Source organism: Bombyx mandarina, chromosome 16, assembly GCF_030267445.1.
Source record: "Bombyx mandarina strain Sakado chromosome 16, ASM3026744v2".
NCBI lineage: Eukaryota > Metazoa > Arthropoda > Insecta > Lepidoptera > Bombycidae > Bombyx > Bombyx mandarina.
The window spans coordinates 9,155,472-9,168,894 of record NC_143222.1 but is presented as its reverse complement, the minus strand read 5'-3'; the positions used below and the strand labels follow the sequence as shown (position 1 = coordinate 9,168,894).

The following is a 13,423-nucleotide window of genomic DNA, read 5'->3' as shown; positions in this document are numbered from 1 at the left end:
CGTATTAATATATAGATTTTATGTAGACATATTGAATTTATCTGTCATTTGAAGTAACACTGACTGCAGGCAGAGCGTGTGACGTCTTTCTACGTTTAAAAAATCGTCAACTTCCTGCTCGGATTAGTTGTTTCAAGAACGGTAATGTCCAGAAAGCTGATTCTATAAAAGGAATTGATATTAAGCGGTGCGGCGCGGTTTATTTTCGTACGTGGAATGCTTTTGCCCTCGGTCGGTGTTTGGTCCATTTCTTTTTTCTAAATTTCCAAATCTGCTTCATATACAATAGAGTTTATGTTTAAGCGGAAGATTTTTGGCGGGAACGCGAGGAGTGAAGTTGTGTGATTTTGTTATTTTGTCTAATTAGTGTTTCTTCAGGTTTAAATGTGTAATAACGGTGGCTTATTAACTGTTTAATATCTGTGAAAGGGCACAAATGTGCAAAAAGTTATCATTAAAATTAAAATAAGACTTGACCTAAAGGTCTTAGTTACCAGGTCATAAAATCCCTTATATATGTTTAAGCGGGAATGTGAAGTACATTTCTTCGGTTTATCAGTATTACGCAAATCGAATTTGCTTAGTTTTCATCAGTGACATAGGAAGCTAAGTATCTTCTAAAGGATTTTTTAGATTTCTGTGTTGGTTTTATAACTAGGTAAACAATAAGTTATTATTAACTATATATAGTAGTATTATCCGATTAATCCTGTTTTTTTTTACCATAATCGTTTTCAAATTCCAGAACACTGAATTTTACTTTACTATCGTTTGTCCATTTCATCGCAAATAATACAAAAGACAAAAATAATAAAGGTAACATTGTTTCGGAATAAGTCTGCCTTTAAATTGTTTTGTGTGTTCATTCTATTTAAATCTTGTGCATCATAATACTCCAAGCATAAAAGCCCCTCTCAAATTCTTCATACATGAATGTATCTATAAGTCGTGGACCTACGCATTATTTTAGAATCACAAATTGATGAATAGAATAAGAATTTACATTTTTGTAACTACTTCTGCAACTTATATTGAGTTGAACGATTCTGAAAAAAATGTTGATAAAGTGACACAATTAATATTGATCTACTCGCGTTTGTTTCCCGCTCCATTGAGTTCTCCAATTGGGACACAAGTTTTGATCTCCTCTGCTTCACCACTTTCGTGGAAGACTGATCCATATCGCGTATTCCCCATCCACCACCAGCCGTGCACATACCGTCAATGGGTAGTATGTCATTGATGAAAAGCAACTACTTATCTATTCTAAAACGGTTCGTATCTCGATCGTGGGCGTTTAGTGAAATTTTTAAAGAAACAGTCGCCTCGTCTTTCACTCTTTAATCTGCATTTTAATATTCACTTTGTGCTGAGTTTACAATAATACTCAGAACTACATGGACCTTGCACCGTTTGTTGAATACAGATTTTAGTAAACCAAATTTTAGCACTTTTAGTAAAACATAAAATTTCTTAGCTTTAGTTTCCTTGTAGAAATTAATTCAAGGAAGCTGTTTTTTAATCAATTGTTTTTCTGTCATTAACAGCAGATGAGATTGGCTGGTTGATTGCTACTGGTTCCATTGCTCATTGGCAATATAAGCGAAGACATTCATACCAGCATTGTGGAACACCGGATCTGTTTCGTAGTAGGGATACTTGCGATAGCAGATTGTGCTATGAAATAAATGACGGAATCTTCTCGAATGATTCTTTAGAACGTCATGAACAACTAAATTAAGAAAATTAACAAATAGAAGCATACATTAAACCTGGTCAATCTATAATGTGTGCACTGAAACAAAAAAATAACGAATTTACCTAGATATATTTAACAAGACGTCGACTGGGATTCCAAGTTGCGTAGTCTCCAACACTAGTCAGGTTCATTCACTACTAGTACAAACAGGCAATCTTAAAATCGTGAATCTCTAGTGTATCATTAGCCGCCCAGCGAGATGTTAGGTAAGATATTAAATTATGCCAACGCGCCGGTAGCTAAATAGGGTGGCGACATTTTCACATTTCGTCACACTTGCTTACTGTTTATTCAAATCAAACAATTTTTGAAGCTGATGCCATATTATACTAGTGACGTGGTGTCGTAATGAAATCATTATTTGAATTGTAAAATGTTCAGTTATTTATCCATATTCGACTTTTAATTGATTTTAATGCGGATCGTGAATAGCTAATTAATATTCATGATATAGGTTTGGACGTTTTATTGGTTTTCTGTGGACACTTTTGCGTGTGTGTCCGTTAATTAAAAAGCCTTATTAAGAGCGTATTTGTTGATCTTTTTTATCTGTAGTCAGTATATGGTGATGACAATATTGTAATGTAAACATAGAGCCCCATGACCTCACTTACTCGCCCGGCAAATCTCGTAATAATCCTTCGAGGTTACTAAAATAAGTAGCAAAAAAATAAATATAAACACATAATTCTAGTCTTTGCTTTGATGGTGACTAGTAAAATAAACCGATTCATTGAAAGTCGTCACCGTCGGCTCCTAATCTTATTATTTCAAACTAGTGGTCCCCCAGTATTCGAAATTCGACTACAATTAACTGAAATTATGAGTTTGAACATTATTAAGGTTCTATTGTCAAAGAATACTTCTATAATCACAGATTTCGACTACACTATAAACAAATAAATATAAAGGTAAATAATATTAACTACAGACTTTAAGCAATAACAAAAATTTTACAATAAACAAAGAGTATATGTGTTTTGTGTCAAATACATGGTAGTGTGTGTAATATTTTTTATATTGATCTAATGTATTATCAATGCATAATTTTACAAAAATATTAGAATTCTACACTCCTTCTCTATATTCTCTATAAGTGTGGGAAATTTCATACTCCTCCGTCCACGCAATTTTCGTAAAAAGGGATACAAAGTTTTTACTTCACGTATTAATATATAGACGACTATGGATGTCCAACTGCAACCATCCTAAGTTACAGAGTTAATTAATGTAATCGTAATGCGTGAAAACAAAACTAAAGAAGAGAAACCATTGAGTACAAATAATTTTAATTAATTATTCCATACATAAAACTAGTATTTTTTTTGTTTCGCTTTTAAGATTGACAATAATATGATGATGAAAACGACAATAATACAACCTAAGATTAAACGAAGTGAAATTTATTGAACTACTATGTGACCCGGAAAACTTCATAGTGCCTCAATCGATAAATAAAAGACGTGAACTTTTGGGAAAAAGGGAAAACAAAATTGTTATTTTTATTTAAATCCGAGCATTTTCATATTTATCTACCTTTTAAAACTTCTCTGGACTTCCACAAATCATTCAAGACCAAAATTAGCCAAATCGGTCCAGCCGTTCTCGAGTTTTAGCGAGACTAACGAACAGCAATTCATTTTTATATATATAGATTGTCATATAACATTGAACCAGAGTTGCTCCGACAACATTTTGTCGAAGAGGAATTTTCCATTAAAAGCGCTGATCGCGATTCGAAAATTGAAAAATACCAAGTCGCAAATGCATCCGTTGAGAATTATAAGGTCAAATTATGATAAATTTAAAAAAACAGTCACATTAAGTTAAGTGAGCTCTAAATAATCTAATCTATGAGTAAATTAAGAGCTTAAACATACCAACAAGAATCCATGGGAAATTGATCAGAAATTCACCAAAACAGCGATTGGCGCGAAAATAAATTGCGTGCGTGCCTTGAATACGCCAATAAAAGCCAATCATCAATTATACATCAAACAATCTCCATATGTAATTGCTTAAAAGAATTTTAACAAATTATTGACTTGCAAAACTTTTGTTTGAGTAAAAAATCTGTAGTTATATCCGCTCTTTTTGTGGATTAGCTAACTGAATAGTTCAGAAACCACACATCGTGAAGGTACTTCTAGTATTCGTCAATTCCTTTAGATTCTTTTTATGTATATAATATATACCTTGTTTTATGTGTTTTATGTATGTACCTATTACATTTCGAAAAAAAAAAACAAGTTGACTGTTGTCGAAAACTCTAAAGCTCATCAATTGCTACTAAACCAATAAAAAAATTATCTATAAAATCTGTCCTTATTATAATTCGATTTTAGTTTCTTTTGCCTCGTTGTTGGAGCTTGAAATTGTACACTATATTTGCAGGTAAATTGCCTAAAGGAATATACTAAAAATGGTCCTATAGAATTTTATGTATCATAGATTAGAATTGAGTTGTTAGATTTGAAAAATTTAAATAAATCAATATTAGACTTCACTATACCGACATATGTACAATAAAACATCGTCATATGTATGATAGCTTAACCTAACCACAAGTTAAATAAGTGCTGTATTCCTTTCTCTTAACCGCATCGTTTGGTAGACAACTAAATAATTATCCAATTGAAGCCCTCCTCACAACTACAGGTCAATTGTTTGATGACATTCGTTATTCTTTCGGACGGACTTAGTTTAGTGATAATTGTTTTTCTAGACTTTTTGTATTATTTAATTTGACTGACTTGAACGAATTTGAACGTTTTGTGAACAGGAAAATATACTTGCATGCGTATTGCAAGACTAACTAATAAACATGGAGCTATGAATGGTAAAGTCTTATTCTATTGCATAGGGAGGCATTTGCTTTTTTTTTTATCCTACCTAGCTGAGAGCCTTGAGAGGCTATTTCAGCGTAACCTTAACTAGTAGGTGAGCTCACGGGGCTCAAACCTGACGACGTTGCTAACACGAACCCTAGCAAGAGCCGTGCTTCGCAGAACCTACCACCGTATCGGAAACGCGACCCATCGAGAAGATCCGGCGAGAAATTCAGTGGGCTAGTGTTAGCAAATTTTCTTAGGTTGAGCCCGTGAGCTCACCTACCCGTCTGCGCGTAACTGGAATAGCCTCTTAAGCTACTAACGAATAGGTAGAGGAAAAAATCATATATAAATTAATGTTTATCTGGTAAAAGACACGTGCAAGTTTTACATAACACCGAATAAGATAATGTATGAATGTAAAACTAGGTAGAAACACACGGAATACAGCGTTGTTTTGAGACTCGCAACAATAGTACGGTCACGCTGTTAATATTTGGCGAAACCGTCCGTAACACATTGTCTCGTTAATGCATTAAATATACCGTGAAACGTTTGTCTACGTAAAGTTTTGGCGAGCGAAAGTTTCACTCGTCGCGGGGGAGGCTTTGGATTCCGTCGCGCAAAGTTTTTTTTTTTTCGTTTTTAAATAGCATGTGTTTTTAAAATTTTGTGTAACTTCCGGGTTCTGTTAAGACTATTTCGAATGATTATTAACTATAATCTTCTTTCTACGAATTCTTTTATTTTTTATGATTAGATGGGCGGACGATCTCACAGCCCACCTGGTGTTAAGTGGTTACTCGAGCCCATGGACATCTACAACGTAAATGCGCCACCCACCTTGAGATATAAGTTCTAAGGTCTCCTCGAGTATAGTTACAACGGCTGCCCCACCTTTCAAACGGAAACGCATTACTGCTTCACGGCAGAAATAGGCAGGGTGGTGGTACCTACCCGCGGGGACTCACAAGAGGTTCTACCACCAGAATCTGTCTACAGGTAGTTGTTTTCTTGGAGTCTCCTCTACATTATTATTTTTGAGGTAAATTATTATATAAGGAATCCTAAAATATTGTTATATTAACAAGTGCTGTTGAAATTGTGTGAGTGTGTGTGTGAGTATGTGTGTGTGTGAATCCTAAATGGCTCCTCCTTTAAGGAAATTGAAATGAATATGCAATTCCCTAATCAAAGCTACGTGTAAATAAGGCAGCGCAAAGATTAACGTCTTAAAATATAAATATTGAATGTTTGTTTTGAACTAAATATAACACTCAAACAATCCTTCAGGGGTGACGTCAGAACTACATGTTTGCTTTATTCGAATTTCACGGCTGCCTTATTACAAAGGCACCGTGTATAATTAAAATATTGGTAATGTAGATTTGTAAATAAACGAAACCCGAATACCATGAACTTTGATGTAAAATACGCATTTGAAATAGATTGCGCGCGTCTTTAGTACATTCATGGTACTAAAGGGCGTCTTTAGTACATTCATGGTACTAAAGGGCGTCTTAGTACATTCATGGTACTAAATCTTCTCTGAACTCGTTAAGCCCTAAGCGCTTCACTATCTCTAGCGCTATATAACGTTGCTTGTTGTTGTAGTCCTTGTCCTTGATATAACGTTACATAATGTTAATTGGTTGGCACAACTCTCGGTATGTTATCTAAAGCTATAGGTCTATAGTTCTTTTTTTACTGGTGGTAGGACTTCTTGTGAATCCGCACGGGTAGTTACCACCTCCCAGCCTATTTCTGCCGTGAAGCAGTAATGCGTTTCGGTTTGAAGGGTGGGGCAGCCGTTGTAATTATACTTGAGAACTTAGAACTTGTATCTCAAGGTGGGTGGGGCATTTACGTTGTAGATGTCTATGGGCTCCAGTAACCACTTAACGCCAGGTAGGCTGTGAGCTCGTCCACACATTTAAGCAAAAAAAAAATAGTTCTAAAGTTACAACAAACGACCATAAGTCAGTTTTTCACTGTTTCTTGTCAGTAGGACGCGCATATGCCCCGGTGGTGGCTGCGGTGTCTTGGTTGTTAGCAAACCTCCCCCCTCTCAATTAAGGCCTAGAGCTCAGACACATTTCCTGAAATTAATAAAGGCCAGATTCCGATAGCAAAACAAGGACGCCCTTTATAAATTTTATATGAAAATTTATTGTCCCACTATAAATCACCTATTGTTATAACTTCCTAAGCAGCAACAACAGTTGTCGTAAATCCGTCCCCAGTTCTACAATGATAAAAAGCACAAACATTATTAGAAGTAATTTAGAAATTCCTCGAACCACTAAAGGTTATCTGAAAAGAAAAAAAGGAAAAGTTGGTTTAAAAAAAAAAAACCGCCAATACTTTATTTTTGATATTTCATCGAATCGATGTCCCGTTTATACCATTCATCGCTATTTCCAGTAAACACACCCGAAGATTAAAGTATATTTTATTTTAAAATACATAATAATATGTAGTGGAATAACTGTGAAATCATATTAGATTGCAATAAATTGTTGTAATGTAAACATTTGGTAGGACCTCTTGGGAGTCCGCACGGGTAGGTATCACCGCTCGGCCTATTTCTGCCGTGAAGCGCTAATGCGTTTCGGTTTGAAGGGTGGGGCAGCCGTTGTAACTATACTGAGACCTTAGAACTTATATCTCAAGGTCGGTGGCGCATTTACGTTGTAGATGTCTATGATCTCCAGTAACCACTTAACACCAGGTGGGCTGTGAGCTGGTCAACCCATCTAAGCTACCAAAAACACTTTCATTTGATGTGATTTATAATTTGACTGTCTCATTATCGTGCCGAAATCCCAAAGTAAACTTGTATTTATGAACGGTACTGTTCGCATGCCACGGGGGTGGGCCTTTCGCGCGTCTGTACCAAATTCATTTTTGTTAATTCTCATTGAAATATTGATTGCTTGTGTGATATAAATTGAGTAGATTGAAATTCCTCTGTCTATTCTCAGCAAAAAAAAAAACAAAAAAAAAAGACGCCCGTCCTATTCCCCTAATAGAGTAAGTAGACTGACGAAAGCGTACACTTAAAACTACTAGAAACATAATAAATGTTCTCAAAATTTTAGTATCTACGCATCATATTGCATTGTACATGTTAGTGTATTTAGTCGAGATTATTTATAAACATTACGGTACAGAAGCCGTGTGCTTATGATGCTAGAAAAAAACTCTCATTCATAAAGATAATTATTTATAGTAAATAGAACGTAATTTGATTAGAATGGGGGTATTTACTGGACTTTTGTAGCAATTACGCGTGCTGGTTCGAAGTACGACACGATCGTTGTAAAATACTATTGAGACCCCGACCTCATGTCTCAAAGTTGGTGTCACTGTCCACATTGTAAAGTCTGGATGCTCCGCTAACCTTCATAGATTATGGATCTGTTGAGAATTATAAAAACGTAACGTCTACTAGTCTTTTTATTTTATTTTATTTTTTTGTTTTTTTTTATTGCTTAGATGGGTGGACGAGCTCACAGCCCACCTGGTGTTAAGTGGTTACTGGAGCATCTACAACGTAAATGCGCCACACAACTTGAGATATAAGTTCTAAGGTTCTCAAGTATAGTTACAACGGCTGCTTCACCCTTCAAACCGAAACGCATTACTGCTTCACGGCAGAAATAGGCAGGGTGGTGGTACCTACCCGCGCTGACTCTCAAGAGGTCCTACTACCAGTAATTACGTAAATTATAATTTTGCGGGTTTGATTTTTATTTTTTAGTTATTTAGTTTTTTATTACTTTATTTTACGTTTCTTGTTACTTATTTTAGTATTTAGTTACTCGTTTAACATTAAGCAATCACAAAATTCGATTTTTTTCATTAACGGAAGGGCTAAAATGTTTGAATATTCTTTAAGGTCGACTTAAAGCGATACTCCGTAATCTAAGCATGCGTTCTGCCCTTTTCGTCTCTGGTGCGTTGACGTTAATGTTTTCCGGTGCGAAGGGCAGAGCCGCTGTCACGTATTTTACGCTTCCGTCTTCTTCATTTCTACAATGGTGTGACAGGTCAACGATTTTTATATTCATGTACCAATCAAAAATAGACTTTCCCGCTTCGAATTAATGAAATCGTTCGAACAACGATAGCTTGTGTTCTTATGTCCTATTTTATTAATACGCTTTTATTAGCATCAGACGTATGTACGTTAGTATGTATGTTTGTAACGGAATCTTTGAACATGATTTTGACCCCCTTCAAAACGTCGGATTATCTCCATATTTGGTATACTTATTAAGGATCGATCACAATTCGATAAAAAAATATATTGAAAAAATTGAAAATTAAACTAAAAAATGAAAAATTAATAATAGTTTAAAAATAATTACAAAATACGCTTTTATAGAAAATCTAACTAAAGTATAAAAAAATAGATTTTAATAAATTTGAATTAAAAATAGTGTAAGAAAAAATGATTTTATTGTAAAAAAAGCGTGGGGTACATGGTATCAGTAGTTATAAATATTTTATGAACAGAGATATGAGTAGAAGAGTTATTTTGATAATATCCTGAAAAACATCCCACGCTTTTTTACTGTCTGTACTGTTTTTATTGCTGTCTCCAGGAGGTTATCGTGCTGTCATGAAGAAATGTTGGGACGTCTTTAAATACCTTAAAGACAATTTCAAGATTCAAATCGTTCTCAATGGCAGTTTTTCAATGTCACAACATAACTATATATGAGTAAAATACATGCACATCAGATGTATTTTTTTTTTATTGCTTAGATGGATGGACGAGCTCACAGCCCACCTGGTGTTAAGTGGTTACTGGAGCCCATAGACATTTACAACGTAAATGCGCCACGCACCTTGAGATATGAGTTCTAAGGTCTCAGTATAGTTACAACGGCTACCCCACCCTTCGAACCGAAACGCATTACTGCTTCACGGCGGAAATAGGCGGGGTGGTGGTACCTACCCGTGCGGACTCCCAAGAGGTCCTACCACCAGTGATTACGCAAATTATAGTTTTGCGGGTATCCTACAAATGATTTAAATATGTATTATTTAAATTGTGATTTTTGGAATTCACATATTTATTATATAAGCACCGGTTGTGTCGACCGGTTGATTGCAAACGATCAAAATAGTCTAAGTACGCATTAAATTAATATTAACATTTATAATACCAGTTTTTATAACGCATATTACGTCGCGTGCTTATTTGATTTAGTGTCTAGATTTATGGATTGGGTTTTTTTTGTCGATCCGCTACACGTGTTTTAGATAGGTATAGAAGTCACCGGCTTGAGCGATGTTCATTGGCGTCTCATTTGACTAACAGCGAGAACAATTATGGGTATGTACCGCTAGACATCTATGAGTATTGTGTAACATGATTAGGTTTGATCTCGCTTGCGACGAAGGGCTCGACGAGCGAATTAACGCACAGATACAGCCCACTTAGTTTCTTGCCGGATCTTCTCAGTGGGTCGCGTTTCCGATCCGGTGGTAGATTCTGCGAAGCACTGCTCTTGCTAGGGCCAGTGTTAGCAACACTCCGGTTTGAACCCCGTGAGCTCACCTACATGTTAGGGCGAAGCTGAAATAGCCTCCCAGGGCTATCAGCATAGGTAGGAAAAGAAAAAAAAAAGGTTTGAAAACTATGACCTGTTATTGCAGTAATATTGAGAACGTACCTTATCCTCTGAATGTGACTAGCAAATATTTTTTACGTTTCGCTCTTGAATAAATGCTACTCTTTATGCTCGTTGTCACGATCGGCTGCAATCATTTAAAACAAAACTCCAAATTTAAACTGACAATAGCTTATCATCGCAATTATTTAATGATCAACTCTCGTACCAATGGAAATTAAAGTCCAATTCAAGCATTATTATTTTTATGCAACGCTAATAAATTTTACGAGCCTAGATTAAAAGATTGGAATAGTTCTACGAATTTTGCCGCGAATGTGTATTCCAAACGCTCGTTGAATAAATTAGGAGAATAAAAAATGTCATGAATCGGCGCCAACGCTCTACTATACCTAATATGAATAAATTATACAGCCTGTCTTTGTATCCGTGATTGTTTCAAGGATCTCTGGATTTGTAGATAGATTTGTCTATGAGTAATTTAAAAAGATTTTTCGCATCTATTTGTATTTTTGCACATTCTTTTAAGAGTGTTTTACAAATCAAGACAGGTATATTTTTTTTTTTTATATTATTGTGAACAGTTTTGCATTTTGTGTATTGTTCCTATCGTATTTGATCTATAAATTTCGAAAGCAGTTTATAAGGAAAATGATATAATTTTTCACAGAGTAGATTATATGTATTATGAGTTTTTTATCTTTTTTTTTATTGCTTAGATGGGTGGACTAGCTCACAGCCCATCTGGTGTTAAGTGGTTACTGGAGCCCATAGACATCTACAACGTAAATGCGCCACCCACCTTGAGATATAAGTTCTAAGGTCTCAAGTATAGTTACAACGGCTGCCCCATCCTTCAAATCGAAACGCATTACTGCTTCACGGCAGTATTTCTGTAGGGTGGTGGTACCTACCTACTCAAGAGGTCCTACCAGTAAAAACTTATCAAGAGGTCTCAACCCTTTAGCAAGGCAAAGGGAAACGTTGCGTATAAATTATCTTGCTTCTCAACCTGCTTAAGTTAATTGCCTAAAACGAAATTTTCATGAGTCTCCTTATTCGATTAACCTTATTAGATTGTAAATTTCGAAAACAGAACATTATATTTACTGGTTGCGCGGGAAGGCTTCTCTAGTCATAAAACCCTTTGCCTTCACATGCAGTAAAGCTATTATAAAACGTTGAAGATAAACTGTATTTACTTTAGTCATTACGTCCATGATAAAGTGCTAATTAATCTTATCTAGCGGTCCTCGTTATGCAACCGAGCACAGAAATAACGCTGTCATTCACCTTGATCTTGTATGTGTGATTCTGCTATTATGAAATTTAGTATCGAATTCTTTAGTTTTGCTCGAATTAATGATATTATGTTTCTTGAATTGGCGATCCGATTGTGTGAAAATAGATAGGGCGGTTTTAGAGATGAGGCATTTTTTTTTTCAATACATCGCGTCGGTGGGCACATGGATTCAATAACATAATATGTTTTTTTTATTGCTTAGATGGGTGGATGGGCTCTCCCTGGTGTTAACTGGTCACTGGAGCCCACAGACATCTACGACGTAAATGCGCCACCCACCTTGAGATATAAGTTCTAAGGTCTCAGTATAGTTAGTTACAAAGGCTGCCCACCCTTCAAACGGAAACGCATTACTGCTTCACGGCAGAAATAGGGGGAATACCTACCCGTGCGGATTTACAAGAGGTCCAACTACCACTAAAAATAATAATATTTAATAATATATTATAACAATATTTCTTCTTCTTCTCAATCGTTTTACTCTTGAGAGAGTGGTCGTGATCGTCATGTAGTACTGGAGAGGGCAGACTTGACGCATCTCACGATGTCCCACCATCATCTCTCAACTTCGATCAATAATACTACTAGATTCGCGATTAGCGCTTCAAAAACGGCCCGAAAAATAAGACCACAAATAAATTTGTGGTCTTATTTCAAATTAGTATGGTCCAATCATAGCCAACACTAAGACGTCAAAACGCTGCAATGCGCGTTCAAAAACTGAGTAAAAAACCACCGTAACACCAAGGTTTTGGAAGGAATATCTTTTTTTGGTAAATTTATATTATTAAGTGTTTTTCATAAAATAATAAACACAATTATATTGTAAATAAAACAGAATTTACGAATATTGTAATTGTTTGGCCAATGTTTGCAACAAGGCACCAACTATTGTAACAAACATCACCTATTCTTGGACAGGGAATGCATAGAGTAGTTTTGTTATTTTATAATGTTATTTTTGTTTGTAGATTTCCTAGTAGCCCCTTGTCGCTGTGCACAATGGATATATATTGTCGCGAAAGAAAGAGAAGAAATATAGAACCCTTATAAAAATTCTAGAATTGTTCAATGGTGGTGGCAAATCAATGCAAAAAAGTATTAAAAAAACTTTATATGTATGTGTAAATATTTTAAGCGTATATGCTGAAAAGGATTTGTTTTCTGGGGGAAACGAACACAGCCATAAAATAAGCCTAAATTAAACTGATTATAGAAAAATTCATTGATATAAGATTACATTATATTTGTAAAAAAGAAACCGCTCATATAAAAATGACTTCTAAAAGACAGCTTTATAACAAACTGAATCTGTTTAAAGGTAATTAAACCTACATTATTGTTTTAATTACTTCTGTATAAAGAATACGTGGAAAACATGTTTCGTGTTTCCTTTCATATTTTTTTTACTTTATTCAATTTTATTTTTTATCACCTATTTGTTGTAATAGCGGCAATGTAAAATATTATCTACTACTTTTTTCAATCGGTCAAAAATAGTTGCGACCATACAAAATAAACCTAAAACAAATATGTATATTCTGCAACTCTATGTCTTTCAATACTTACTGTGTTCTGAGCATTGAAATGTAATACCAAGAACTACATCTAGTTCCACAATACAATAAGCACGAAATTTTAAACAAATATTTTTAACCTTATAAATTAGGCTTTAAGTATCATTTTAGAATAAATATTTTTGTACTGATGACTTTTTATGTTCAAGTGACATTTTAAATTTATTCCATAATATTCTTTTTCTGACGAAAGGACCTAAATACATATATTTTGCAATGGTATTTAAACTTTATGGTTAAGTTTTAAGGTTTATAATAAACTGAAGTCGTTAACATTATTAAACTTTTTTCTAAGAAATGAAGATGTT

The 13,423-nt window shown here is 34.9% G+C and overlaps 1 protein-coding gene and 1 long non-coding RNA gene across 3 annotated transcripts in view; both read left to right on the top strand.

The window, feature by feature from the left end:
- The window catches only part of Mhcl (Myosin heavy chain-like), a 303,019-nt gene that overhangs the window by 77,367 nt on the left and 212,229 nt on the right, over nucleotides 1-13,423 (top strand). The window lies entirely within an intron of this gene.
- Nucleotides 12,103-13,249, top strand: LOC149501333 (uncharacterized). The gene is made up of 2 exons (XR_016324334.1): nucleotides 12,103-12,311; nucleotides 12,510-13,249. It is a non-coding gene; the product is annotated as an uncharacterized LOC149501333 (long non-coding RNA).